Source organism: Gasterosteus aculeatus, chromosome 2 (genome assembly GCF_964276395.1).
Source record: "Gasterosteus aculeatus chromosome 2, fGasAcu3.hap1.1, whole genome shotgun sequence".
NCBI classification, from domain to species: Eukaryota; Metazoa; Chordata; class Actinopteri; order Perciformes; family Gasterosteidae; genus Gasterosteus; species Gasterosteus aculeatus.
The window spans coordinates 21557081-21566480 of NC_135689.1; the positions used below are offsets into that span (position 1 = coordinate 21557081).

At 44.3% G+C, this 9400-nt stretch overlaps 40 non-coding genes across 40 annotated transcripts; all 40 read left to right on the plus strand.

Annotated features, from left to right (window-relative positions):
* Positions 1 to 11: 11 nt before the first annotated feature.
* Positions 12 to 130, plus strand: LOC144395246 (5S ribosomal RNA). Its single transcript, XR_013457389.1, has one exon. It is a non-coding gene; the product is annotated as a 5S ribosomal RNA (ribosomal RNA).
* Positions 131 to 246: 116 nt separating this feature from the next.
* Positions 247 to 365, plus strand: LOC144400857 (5S ribosomal RNA). The gene has a single exon (XR_013462792.1). It is a non-coding gene; the product is annotated as a 5S ribosomal RNA (ribosomal RNA).
* Positions 366 to 482: 117 nt separating this feature from the next.
* LOC144399160 (5S ribosomal RNA) lies at positions 483 to 601 on the plus strand. Its single transcript, XR_013461305.1, has one exon. It is a non-coding gene; the product is annotated as a 5S ribosomal RNA (ribosomal RNA).
* Positions 602 to 717: 116 nt separating this feature from the next.
* On the plus strand, positions 718 to 836 carry LOC144400868 (5S ribosomal RNA). The gene has a single exon (XR_013462803.1). It is a non-coding gene; the product is annotated as a 5S ribosomal RNA (ribosomal RNA).
* A 117-nt stretch (positions 837 to 953) lies between these two features.
* LOC144390743 (5S ribosomal RNA) lies at positions 954 to 1072 on the plus strand. Its single transcript, XR_013454588.1, has one exon. It is a non-coding gene; the product is annotated as a 5S ribosomal RNA (ribosomal RNA).
* Positions 1073 to 1188: 116 nt separating this feature from the next.
* Positions 1189 to 1307, plus strand: LOC144395250 (5S ribosomal RNA). Its single transcript, XR_013457392.1, has one exon. It is a non-coding gene; the product is annotated as a 5S ribosomal RNA (ribosomal RNA).
* Positions 1308 to 1423: 116 nt separating this feature from the next.
* LOC144401241 (5S ribosomal RNA) lies at positions 1424 to 1542 on the plus strand. Its single transcript, XR_013463176.1, has one exon. It is a non-coding gene; the product is annotated as a 5S ribosomal RNA (ribosomal RNA).
* A 117-nt stretch (positions 1543 to 1659) lies between these two features.
* On the plus strand, positions 1660 to 1778 carry LOC144401056 (5S ribosomal RNA). The gene has a single exon (XR_013462991.1). It is a non-coding gene; the product is annotated as a 5S ribosomal RNA (ribosomal RNA).
* Positions 1779 to 1895: 117 nt separating this feature from the next.
* LOC144390744 (5S ribosomal RNA) lies at positions 1896 to 2014 on the plus strand. The gene has a single exon (XR_013454589.1). It is a non-coding gene; the product is annotated as a 5S ribosomal RNA (ribosomal RNA).
* Positions 2015 to 2130: 116 nt separating this feature from the next.
* On the plus strand, positions 2131 to 2249 carry LOC144398169 (5S ribosomal RNA). The gene has a single exon (XR_013460316.1). It is a non-coding gene; the product is annotated as a 5S ribosomal RNA (ribosomal RNA).
* Positions 2250 to 2366: 117 nt separating this feature from the next.
* LOC144401058 (5S ribosomal RNA) lies at positions 2367 to 2485 on the plus strand. Its single transcript, XR_013462993.1, has one exon. It is a non-coding gene; the product is annotated as a 5S ribosomal RNA (ribosomal RNA).
* A 117-nt stretch (positions 2486 to 2602) lies between these two features.
* On the plus strand, positions 2603 to 2721 carry LOC144390746 (5S ribosomal RNA). Its single transcript, XR_013454591.1, has one exon. It is a non-coding gene; the product is annotated as a 5S ribosomal RNA (ribosomal RNA).
* A 116-nt stretch (positions 2722 to 2837) lies between these two features.
* Positions 2838 to 2956, plus strand: LOC144400879 (5S ribosomal RNA). Its single transcript, XR_013462814.1, has one exon. It is a non-coding gene; the product is annotated as a 5S ribosomal RNA (ribosomal RNA).
* Positions 2957 to 3073: 117 nt separating this feature from the next.
* Positions 3074 to 3192, plus strand: LOC144395254 (5S ribosomal RNA). Its single transcript, XR_013457393.1, has one exon. It is a non-coding gene; the product is annotated as a 5S ribosomal RNA (ribosomal RNA).
* Positions 3193 to 3308: 116 nt separating this feature from the next.
* On the plus strand, positions 3309 to 3427 carry LOC144405020 (5S ribosomal RNA). The gene has a single exon (XR_013466961.1). It is a non-coding gene; the product is annotated as a 5S ribosomal RNA (ribosomal RNA).
* Positions 3428 to 3543: 116 nt separating this feature from the next.
* On the plus strand, positions 3544 to 3662 carry LOC144405021 (5S ribosomal RNA). The gene has a single exon (XR_013466962.1). It is a non-coding gene; the product is annotated as a 5S ribosomal RNA (ribosomal RNA).
* A 116-nt stretch (positions 3663 to 3778) lies between these two features.
* On the plus strand, positions 3779 to 3897 carry LOC144400890 (5S ribosomal RNA). The gene has a single exon (XR_013462825.1). It is a non-coding gene; the product is annotated as a 5S ribosomal RNA (ribosomal RNA).
* A 117-nt stretch (positions 3898 to 4014) lies between these two features.
* LOC144390751 (5S ribosomal RNA) lies at positions 4015 to 4133 on the plus strand. The gene has a single exon (XR_013454593.1). It is a non-coding gene; the product is annotated as a 5S ribosomal RNA (ribosomal RNA).
* A 116-nt stretch (positions 4134 to 4249) lies between these two features.
* Positions 4250 to 4368, plus strand: LOC144400901 (5S ribosomal RNA). Its single transcript, XR_013462836.1, has one exon. It is a non-coding gene; the product is annotated as a 5S ribosomal RNA (ribosomal RNA).
* Positions 4369 to 4485: 117 nt separating this feature from the next.
* LOC144397022 (5S ribosomal RNA) lies at positions 4486 to 4604 on the plus strand. The gene has a single exon (XR_013459168.1). It is a non-coding gene; the product is annotated as a 5S ribosomal RNA (ribosomal RNA).
* A 117-nt stretch (positions 4605 to 4721) lies between these two features.
* On the plus strand, positions 4722 to 4840 carry LOC144397005 (5S ribosomal RNA). Its single transcript, XR_013459151.1, has one exon. It is a non-coding gene; the product is annotated as a 5S ribosomal RNA (ribosomal RNA).
* Positions 4841 to 4956: 116 nt separating this feature from the next.
* Positions 4957 to 5075, plus strand: LOC144400913 (5S ribosomal RNA). The gene has a single exon (XR_013462848.1). It is a non-coding gene; the product is annotated as a 5S ribosomal RNA (ribosomal RNA).
* Positions 5076 to 5192: 117 nt separating this feature from the next.
* Positions 5193 to 5311, plus strand: LOC144395256 (5S ribosomal RNA). Its single transcript, XR_013457394.1, has one exon. It is a non-coding gene; the product is annotated as a 5S ribosomal RNA (ribosomal RNA).
* A 116-nt stretch (positions 5312 to 5427) lies between these two features.
* LOC144400924 (5S ribosomal RNA) lies at positions 5428 to 5546 on the plus strand. The gene has a single exon (XR_013462859.1). It is a non-coding gene; the product is annotated as a 5S ribosomal RNA (ribosomal RNA).
* Positions 5547 to 5663: 117 nt separating this feature from the next.
* LOC144390752 (5S ribosomal RNA) lies at positions 5664 to 5782 on the plus strand. The gene has a single exon (XR_013454594.1). It is a non-coding gene; the product is annotated as a 5S ribosomal RNA (ribosomal RNA).
* A 116-nt stretch (positions 5783 to 5898) lies between these two features.
* LOC144400935 (5S ribosomal RNA) lies at positions 5899 to 6017 on the plus strand. Its single transcript, XR_013462870.1, has one exon. It is a non-coding gene; the product is annotated as a 5S ribosomal RNA (ribosomal RNA).
* Positions 6018 to 6134: 117 nt separating this feature from the next.
* Positions 6135 to 6253, plus strand: LOC144397023 (5S ribosomal RNA). Its single transcript, XR_013459169.1, has one exon. It is a non-coding gene; the product is annotated as a 5S ribosomal RNA (ribosomal RNA).
* A 117-nt stretch (positions 6254 to 6370) lies between these two features.
* On the plus strand, positions 6371 to 6489 carry LOC144397006 (5S ribosomal RNA). Its single transcript, XR_013459152.1, has one exon. It is a non-coding gene; the product is annotated as a 5S ribosomal RNA (ribosomal RNA).
* Positions 6490 to 6605: 116 nt separating this feature from the next.
* Positions 6606 to 6724, plus strand: LOC144400946 (5S ribosomal RNA). The gene has a single exon (XR_013462881.1). It is a non-coding gene; the product is annotated as a 5S ribosomal RNA (ribosomal RNA).
* A 117-nt stretch (positions 6725 to 6841) lies between these two features.
* On the plus strand, positions 6842 to 6960 carry LOC144395261 (5S ribosomal RNA). The gene has a single exon (XR_013457395.1). It is a non-coding gene; the product is annotated as a 5S ribosomal RNA (ribosomal RNA).
* Positions 6961 to 7076: 116 nt separating this feature from the next.
* LOC144400957 (5S ribosomal RNA) lies at positions 7077 to 7195 on the plus strand. The gene has a single exon (XR_013462892.1). It is a non-coding gene; the product is annotated as a 5S ribosomal RNA (ribosomal RNA).
* A 117-nt stretch (positions 7196 to 7312) lies between these two features.
* Positions 7313 to 7431, plus strand: LOC144390755 (5S ribosomal RNA). The gene has a single exon (XR_013454595.1). It is a non-coding gene; the product is annotated as a 5S ribosomal RNA (ribosomal RNA).
* Positions 7432 to 7547: 116 nt separating this feature from the next.
* Positions 7548 to 7666, plus strand: LOC144405022 (5S ribosomal RNA). Its single transcript, XR_013466963.1, has one exon. It is a non-coding gene; the product is annotated as a 5S ribosomal RNA (ribosomal RNA).
* Positions 7667 to 7782: 116 nt separating this feature from the next.
* LOC144398358 (5S ribosomal RNA) lies at positions 7783 to 7901 on the plus strand. Its single transcript, XR_013460505.1, has one exon. It is a non-coding gene; the product is annotated as a 5S ribosomal RNA (ribosomal RNA).
* A 116-nt stretch (positions 7902 to 8017) lies between these two features.
* On the plus strand, positions 8018 to 8136 carry LOC144396995 (5S ribosomal RNA). The gene has a single exon (XR_013459141.1). It is a non-coding gene; the product is annotated as a 5S ribosomal RNA (ribosomal RNA).
* Positions 8137 to 8253: 117 nt separating this feature from the next.
* On the plus strand, positions 8254 to 8372 carry LOC144399161 (5S ribosomal RNA). The gene has a single exon (XR_013461306.1). It is a non-coding gene; the product is annotated as a 5S ribosomal RNA (ribosomal RNA).
* Positions 8373 to 8488: 116 nt separating this feature from the next.
* On the plus strand, positions 8489 to 8607 carry LOC144400968 (5S ribosomal RNA). The gene has a single exon (XR_013462903.1). It is a non-coding gene; the product is annotated as a 5S ribosomal RNA (ribosomal RNA).
* Positions 8608 to 8724: 117 nt separating this feature from the next.
* Positions 8725 to 8843, plus strand: LOC144398136 (5S ribosomal RNA). The gene has a single exon (XR_013460283.1). It is a non-coding gene; the product is annotated as a 5S ribosomal RNA (ribosomal RNA).
* Positions 8844 to 8959: 116 nt separating this feature from the next.
* On the plus strand, positions 8960 to 9078 carry LOC144401059 (5S ribosomal RNA). The gene has a single exon (XR_013462994.1). It is a non-coding gene; the product is annotated as a 5S ribosomal RNA (ribosomal RNA).
* A 117-nt stretch (positions 9079 to 9195) lies between these two features.
* Positions 9196 to 9314, plus strand: LOC144395262 (5S ribosomal RNA). Its single transcript, XR_013457396.1, has one exon. It is a non-coding gene; the product is annotated as a 5S ribosomal RNA (ribosomal RNA).
* Positions 9315 to 9400: the final 86 nt, after the last annotated feature.

A 9400-nucleotide genomic window follows, 5' to 3' on the forward strand; every position in this document is an offset into this window, starting at 1 on the left:
GACATACAGTTGCTTACGGCCATACCTCTCTGGCTCCGCCTGATCTCGTCTGATCTCAGAAGCTAAGCAGAGTAGGGCCTGGTTAGTACTTGGATGGAAGACCGCCTGGGAATCCCAGGTGCTGTAAGCTTTTTCATTTCGATCTGTAAAAGACACAGAGAAGGCCTTAGAAAGTGACTCCATTTCATTGTCAAAACTACAAAACCTTTGACACATTTTAAAAGATTAGGAAGAGGACATACAGTTGCTTACGGCCATACCTCTCTGGCTCCGCCTGATCTCGTCAGATCTCAGAAGCTAAGCAGAGTAGGGCCTGGTTAGTACTTGGATGGAAGACCGCCTGGGAATCCCAGGTGCCGTAAGCTTTTTCATTTCTCTCTCTGGAAGAAATCGAGAAGGCATTAGAAAGTGACTCCTTTTTCATTATCAAAACTCCAAAACCTTTGACACATTTTAAAAGATTAGGAAGAGGACATACAGTTGCTTACGGCCATACCTCTCTGGCTCGGCCTGATCTCGTCTGATCTCAGAAGCTAAGCAGAGTAGGGCCTGGTTAGTACTTGGATGGAAGACCGCCTGGGAATCCCAGGTGCTGTAAGCTTTTTCATTTCGATCTGTAAAAGACACAGAGAAGGCCTTAGAAAGTGACTCCATTTCATTGTCAAAACTACAAAACCTTTGACACATTTTAAAAGATTAGGAAGAGGACATACAGTTGCTTACGGCCATACCTCTCTGGCTCCGCCTGATCTCGTCAGATCTCAGAAGCTAAGCAGAGTAGGGCCTGGTTAGTACTTGGATGGAAGACCGCCTGGGAATCCCAGGTGCCGTAAGCTTTTTCATTTCTCTCTCTGGAAGAAATCGAGAAGGCATTAGAAAGTGACTCCTTTTTCATTATCTAAACTCCAAAACCTTTGACACATTTTAAAATATTAGGAAGAGGACATACAGTTGCTTACGGCCATACCTCTCTGGCTTCGCCTGATCTCGTCTGATCTCAGAAGCTAAGCAGAGTAGGGCCTGGTTAGTACTTGGATGGAAGACCGCCTGGGAATCCCAGGTGCTGTAAGCTTTTTTATTTCGATCTGTAAAAGACACAAAGAAGAACTTAGAAAGTGACTCCATTTCATTGTCAAAACTCCAAAACCTTTGACACATTTTAAAAGATTAGGTAGAGGACATACAGTTGCTTACGGCCATACCTCTCTGGCTCCGCCTGATCTCGTCTGATCTCAGAAGCTAAGCAGAGTAGGGCCTGGTTAGTACTTGGATGGAAGACCGCCTGGGAATCCCAGGTGCTGTAAGCTTTTTCATTTCGATCTGTAAAAGACACAGAGAAGGCCTTAGAAAGTGACTCCATTTCATTGTCAAAACTACAAAACCTTTGACACATTTTAAAAGATTAGGAAGAGGACATACAGTTGCTTACGGCCATACCTCTCTGGCTCCGCCTGATCTCATCAGATCTCAGAAGCTAAGCAGAGTAGGGCCTGGTTAGTACTTGGATGGAAGACCGCCTGGGAATCCCAGGTGCCGTAAGCTTTTTCATTTCTCTCTCTGGAAGAAATCGAGAAGGCATTAGAAAGTGACTCCTTTTTCATTATCAAAACTCCAAAACCTTTGACACATTTTAAAAGATTAGGAAGAGGACATACAGTTGCTTACGGCCATACCTCTCTGGCTCCGCCTGATCTCGTCTGATCTCAGAAGCTAAGCAGAGTAGGGCCTGGTTAGTACTTGGATGGAAGACCGCCTGGGAATCCCAGGTGCCGTAAGCTTTTTCATTTCTCTCTCTGGAAGAAATCGAGAAGGCATAAGAAAGTGACTCCTTTTTCATTATCTAAACTCCAAAACCTTTGACACATTTTAAAATATTAGGAAGAGGACATACAGTTGCTTACGGCCATACCTCTCTGGCTTCGCCTGATCTCGTCTGATCTCAGAAGCTAAGCAGAGTAGGGCCTGGTTAGTACTTGGATGGAAGACCGCCTGGGAATCCCAGGTGCTGTAAGCTTTTTCATTTCGATCTGTAAAAGACACAGAGAAGGCCTTAGAAAGTGACTCCATTTAATTGTCAAAACTACAAAACCTTTGACACATTTTAAAAGATTAGGTAGAGGACATACAGTTGCTTACGGCCATACCTCTCCGGCTCCGCCTGATCTCGTCAGATCTCAGAAGCTAAGCAGAGTAGGGCCTGGTTAGTACTTGGATGGAAGACCGCCTGGGAATCCCAGGTGCCGTAAGCTTTTTCATTTCTCTCTCTGGAAGAAATCGAGAAGGCATTAGAAAGTGACTCCTTTTTCATTATCAAAACTCCAAAACCTTTGACACATTTTAAAAGATTAGGAAGAGGACATACAGTTGCTTACGGCCATACCTCTCTGGCTCCGCCTGATCTCGTCTGATCTCAGAAGCTAAGCAGAGTAGGGCCTGGTTAGTACTTGGATGGAAGACCGCCTGGGAATCCCAGGTGCCGTAAGCTTTTTCATTTCTCTCTCTGGAAGAAATCGAGAAGGCATTAGAAAGTGACTCCTTTTTCATTATCTAAACTCCAAAACCTTTGACACATTTTAAAATATTAGGAAGAGGACATACAGTTGCTTACGGCCATACCTCTCTGGCTTCGCCTGATCTCGTCTGATCTCAGAAGCTAAGCAGAGTAGGGCCTGGTTAGTACTTGGATGGAAGACCGCCTGGGAATCCCAGGTGCTGTAAGCTTTTTCATTTCGATCTGTAAAAGACACAGAGAAGGCCTTAGAAAGTGACTCCATTTAATTGTCAAAACTACAAAACCTTTGACACATTTTAAAAGATTAGGTAGAGGACATACAGTTGCTTACGGCCATACCTCTCTGGCTCCGCCTGATCTCGTCAGATCTCAGAAGCTAAGCAGAGTAGGGCCTGGTTAGTACTTGGATGGAAGACCGCCTGGGAATCCCAGGTGCCGTAAGCTTTTTCATTTCTCTCTCTGGAAGAAATCGAGAAGGCATTAGAAAGTGACTCCTTTTTCATTATCAAAACTCCAAAACCTTTGACACATTTTAAAAGATTAGGAAGAGGACATACAGTTGCTTACGGCCATACCTCTCTGGCTCCGCCTGATCTCGTCTGATCTCAGAAGCTAAGCAGAGTAGGGCCTGGTTAGTACTTGGATGGAAGACCGCCTGGGAATCCCAGGTGCTGTAAGCTTTTTTATTTCGATCTGTAAAAGACACAAAGAAGAACTTAGAAAGTGACTCCATTTCATTGTCAAAACTCCAAAACCTTTGACACATTTTAAAAGATTAGGTAGAGGACATACAGTTGCTTACGGCCATACCTCTCTGGCTCCGCCTGATCTCGTCAGATCTCAGAAGCTAAGCAGAGTAGGGCCTGGTTAGTACTTGGATGGAAGACCGCCTGGGAATCCCAGGTGCTGTAAGCTTTTTCATTTCGATCTGTAAAAGACACAGAGAAGGCCTTAGAAAGTGACTCCATTTAATTGTCAAAACTACAAAACCTTTGACACATTTTAAAAGATTAGGTAGAGGACATACAGTTGCTTACGGCCATACCTCTCTGGCTCCGCCTGATCTCGTCAGATCTCAGAAGCTAAGCAGAGTAGGGCCTGGTTAGTACTTGGATGGAAGACCGCCTGGGAATCCCAGGTGCTGTAAGCTTTTTCATTTCGATCTGTAAAAGACACAGAGAAGGCCTTAGAAAGTGACTCCATTTCATTGTCAAAACTACAAAACCTTTGACACATTTTAAAAGATTAGGAAGAGGACATACAGTTGCTTACGGCCATACCTCTCTGGCTCCGCCTGATCTCGTCAGATCTCAGAAGCTAAGCAGAGTAGGGCCTGGTTAGTACTTGGATGGAAGACCGCCTGGGAATCCCAGGTGCCGTAAGCTTTTTCATTTCTCTCTCTGGAAGAAATCGAGAAGGCATTAGAAAGTGACTCCTTTTTCATTATCTAAACTCCAAAACCTTTGACACATTTTAAAATATTAGGAAGAGGACATACAGTTGCTTACGGCCATACCTCTCTGGCTTCGCCTGATCTCGTCTGATCTCAGAAGCTAAGCAGAGTAGGGCCTGGTTAGTACTTGGATGGAAGACCGCCTGGGAATCCCAGGTGCTGTAAGCTTTTTCATTTCGATCTGTAAAAGACACAGAGAAGGCCTTAGAAAGTGACTCCATTTAATTGTCAAAACTACAAAACCTTTGACACATTTTAAAAGATTAGGTAGAGGACATACAGTTGCTTACGGCCATACCTCTCTGGCTCCGCCTGATCTCGTCAGATCTCAGAAGCTAAGCAGAGTAGGGCCTGGTTAGTACTTGGATGGAAGACCGCCTGGGAATCCCAGGTGCCGTAAGCTTTTTCATTTCTCTCTCTGGAAGAAATCGAGAAGGCATTAGAAAGTGACTCCTTTTTCATTATCAAAACTCCAAAACCTTTGACACATTTTAAAAGATTAGGAAGAGGACATACAGTTGCTTATGGCCATACCTCTCTGGCTCCGCCTGATCTCGTCTGATCTCAGAAGCTAAGCAGAGTAGGGCCTGGTTAGTACTTGGATGGAAGACCGCCTGGGAATCCCAGGTGCCGTAAGCTTTTTCATTTCTCTCTCTGGAAGAAATCGAGAAGGCATTAGAAAGTGACTCCTTTTTCATTATCTAAACTCCAAAACCTTTGACACATTTTAAAATATTAGGAAGAGGACATACAGTTGCTTACGGCCATACCTCTCTGGCTTCGCCTGATCTCGTCTGATCTCAGAAGCTAAGCAGAGTAGGGCCTGGTTAGTACTTGGATGGAAGACCGCATGGGAATCCCAGGTGCTGTAAGCTTTTTCATTTCGATCTGTAAAAGACACAGAGAAGGCCTTAGAAAGTGACTCCATTTAATTGTCAAAACTACAAAACCTTTGACACATTTTAAAAGATTAGGTAGAGGACATACAGTTGCTTACGGCCATACCTCTCTGGCTCCGCCTGATCTCGTCAGATCTCAGAAGCTAAGCAGAGTAGGGCCTGGTTAGTACTTGGATGGAAGACCGCCTGGGAATCCCAGGTGCCGTAAGCTTTTTCATTTCTCTCTCTGGAAGAAATCGAGAAGGCATTAGAAAGTGACTCCTTTTTCATTATCAAAACTCCAAAACCTTTGACACATTTTAAAAGATTAGGAAGAGGACATACAGTTGCTTACGGCCATACCTCTCTGGCTCCGCCTGATCTCGTCTGATCTCAGAAGCTAAGCAGAGTAGGGCCTGGTTAGTACTTGGATGGAAGACCGCCTGGGAATCCCAGGTGCTGTAAGCTTTTTTATTTCGATCTGTAAAAGACACAAAGAAGAACTTAGAAAGTGACTCCATTTCATTGTCAAAACTCCAAAACCTTTGACACATTTTAAAAGATTAGGTAGAGGACATACAGTTGCTTACGGCCATACCTCTCTGGCTCCGCCTGATCTCGTCAGATCTCAGAAGCTAAGCAGAGTAGGGCCTGGTTAGTACTTGGATGGAAGACCGCCTGGGAATCCCAGGTGCCGTAAGCTTTTTCATTTCTCTCTCTGGAAGAAATCGAGAAGGCATTAGAAAGTGACTCCTTTTTCATTATCTAAACTCCAAAACCTTTGACACATTTTAAAATATTAGGAAGAGGACATACAGTTGCTTACGGCCATACCTCTCTGGCTTCGCCTGATCTCGTCTGATCTCAGAAGCTAAGCAGAGTAGGGCCTGGTTAGTACTTGGATGGAAGACCGCCTGGGAATCCCAGGTGCTGTAAGCTTTTTCATTTCGATCTGTAAAAGACACAGAGAAGGCCTTAGAAAGTGACTCCATTTAATTGTCAAAACTACAAAACCTTTGACACATTTTAAAAGATTAGGTAGAGGACATACAGTTGCTTACGGCCATACCTCTCTGGCTCCGCCTGATCTCGTCAGATCTCAGAAGCTAAGCAGAGTAGGGCCTGGTTAGTACTTGGATGGAAGACCGCCTGGGAATCCCAGGTGCCGTAAGCTTTTTCATTTCTCTCTCTGGAAGAAATCGAGAAGGCATTAGAAAGTGACTCCTTTTTCATTATCAAAACTCCAAAACCTTTGACACATTTTAAAAGATTAGGAAGAGGACATACAGTTGCTTATGGCCATACCTCTCTGGCTCCGCCTGATCTCGTCTGATCTCAGAAGCTAAGCAGAGTAGGGCCTGGTTAGTACTTGGATGGAAGACCGCCTGGGAATCCCAGGTGCCGTAAGCTTTTTCATTTCTCTCTCTGGAAGAAATCGAGAAGGCATTAGAAAGTGACTCCTTTTTCATTATCTAAACTCCAAAACCTTTGACACATTTTAAAATATTAGGAAGAGGACATACAGTTGCTTACGGCCATACCTCTCTGGCTTCGCCTGATCTCGTCTGATCTCAGAAGCTAAGCAGAGTAGGGCCTGGTTAGTACTTGGATGGAAGACCGCATGGGAATCCCAGGTGCTGTAAGCTTTTTCATTTCGATCTGTAAAAGACACAGAGAAGGCCTTAGAAAGTGACTCCATTTAATTGTCAAAACTACAAAACCTTTGACACATTTTAAAAGATTAGGTAGAGGACATACAGTTGCTTACGGCCATACCTCTCTGGCTCCGCCTGATCTCGTCAGATCTCAGAAGCTAAGCAGAGTAGGGCCTGGTTAGTACTTGGATGGAAGACCGCCTGGGAATCCCAGGTGCCGTAAGCTTTTTCATTTCTCTCTCTGGAAGAAATCGAGAAGGCATTAGAAAGTGACTCCTTTTTCATTATCAAAACTCCAAAACCTTTGACACATTTTAAAAGATTAGGAAGAGGACATACAGTTGCTTACGGCCATACCTCTCTGGCTCCGCCTGATCTCGTCTGATCTCAGAAGCTAAGCAGAGTAGGGCCTGGTTAGTACTTGGATGGAAGACCGCCTGGGAATCCCAGGTGCTGTAAGCTTTTTTATTTCGATCTGTAAAAGACACAAAGAAGAACTTAGAAAGTGACTCCATTTCATTGTCAAAACTCCAAAACCTTTGACACATTTTAAAAGATTAGGTAGAGGACATACAGTTGCTTACGGCCATACCTCTCTGGCTCCGCCTGATCTCGTCAGATCTCAGAAGCTAAGCAGAGTAGGGCCTGGTTAGTACTTGGATGGAAGACCGCCTGGGAATCCCAGGTGCCGTAAGCTTTTTCATTTCTCTCTCTGGAAGAAATCGAGAAGGCATTAGAAAGTGACTCCTTTTTCATTATCTAAACTCCAAAACCTTTGACACATTTTAAAATATTAGGAAGAGGACATACAGTTGCTTACGGCCATACCTCTCTGGCTTCGCCTGATCTCGTCTGATCTCAGAAGCTAAGCAGAGTAGGGCCTGGTTAGTACTTGGATGGAAGACCGCCTGGGAATCCCAGGTGCTGTAAGCTTTTTCATTTCGATCTGTAAAAGACACAGAGAAGGCCTTAGAAAGTGACTCCATTTAATTGTCAAAACTACAAAACCTTTGACACATTTTAAAAGATTAGGTAGAGGACATACAGTTGCTTACGGCCATACCTCTCTGGCTCCGCCTGATCTCGTCAGATCTCAGAAGCTAAGCAGAGTAGGGCCTGGTTAGTACTTGGATGGAAGACCGCCTGGGAATCCCAGGTGCTGTAAGCTTTTTCATTTCGATCTGTAAAAGACACAGAGAAGGCCTTAGAAAGTGACTCCATTTAATTGTCAAAACTACAAAACCTTTGACACATTTTAAAAGATTAGGTAGAGGACATACAGTTGCTTACGACCATACCTCTCTGGCTCCGCCTGATCTCGTCTGATCTCAGAAGCTAAGCAGAGTAGGGCCTGGTTAGTACTTGGATGGAAGACCGCCTGGGAATCCCAGGTGCCGTAAGCTTTTTCATTTCTATCTGTAAAAGACACAGAGAAGGCCTTAGAAAGTGACTCCATTTCATTGTCAAAACTACAAAACCTTTGACACATTTTAAAAGATTAGGAAGAGGACATACAGTTGCTTATGGCCATACCTCTCTGGCTCCGCCTGATCTCGTCAGATCTCAGAAGCTAAGCAGAGTAGGGCCTGGTTAGTACTTGGATGGAAGACCGCCTGGGAATCCCAGGTGCCGTAAGCTTTTTCATTTCTCTCTCTGGAAGAAATCGAGAAGGCATTAGAAAGTGACTCCTTTTTCATTATCAAAACTCCAAAACCTTTGACACATTTTAAAAGATTAGGAAGAGGACATACAGTTGCTTACGGCCATACCTCTCTGGCTCGGCCTGATCTCGTCTGATCTCAGAAGCTAAGCAGAGTAGGGCCTGGTTAGTACTTGGATGGAAGACCGCCTGGGAATCCCAGGTGCTGTAAGCTTTTTCATTTCGATCTGTAAAAGACACAGAGAAGGCCTTAGAAAGTGACTCCATTTCATTGTCAAAACTACAAAACCTTTGACACATTTTAAAAGATTAGGAAGAGGACATACAGTTGCTTACGGCCATACCTCTCTGGCTCCGCCTGATCTCGTCAGATCTCAGAAGCTAAGCAGAGTAGGGCCTGGTTAGTACTTGGATGGAAGACCGCCTGGGAATCCCAGGTGCCGTAAGCTTTTTCATTTCTCTCTCTGGAAGAAATCGAGAAGGCATTAGAAAGTGACTCCTTTTTCATTATCTAAACTCCAAAACCTTTGACACATTTTAAAATATTAGGAAGAGGACATACAGTTGCTTACGGCCATACCTCTCTGGCTTCGCCTGATCTCGTCTGATCTCAGAAGCTAAGCAGAGTAGGACCTGGTTAGTACTTGGATGGAAGACCGCCTGGGAATCCCAGGTGCTGTAAGCTTTTTCATTTCGATCTGTAAAAGACACAGAGAAGGCCTTAGAAAGTGACTCCATTTAATTGTCAAAACTACAAAACCTTTGACACATTTTAAAAGATTAGGTAGAGGACATACAGTTGCTTACGGCCATACCTCTCTGGCTCCGCCTGATCTCGTCTGATCTCAGAAGCTAAGCAGAGTAGGGCCTGGTTAGTACTTGGATGGAAGACCGCCTGGGAATCCCAGGTGCCGTAAGCTTTTTCATTTCTCTCTCTGGAAGAAATCGAGAAGGCATTAGAAAGTGACTCCTTTTTCATTATCAAAACTCCAAAACCTTTGACACATTTTAAAAGATTAGGAAGAGGACATACAGTTGCTTACGGCCATACCTCTCTGGCTCCGCCTGATCTCGTCTGATCTCAGAAGCTAAGCAGAGTAGGGCCTGGTTAGTACTTGGATGGAAGACCGCCTGGGAATCCCAGGTGCTGTAAGCTTTTTTATTTCGATCTGTAAAAGACACAAAGAAGAACTTAGAAAGTGACTCCATTTCATTGTCAAAACTCCAAAACCTTTGACACAT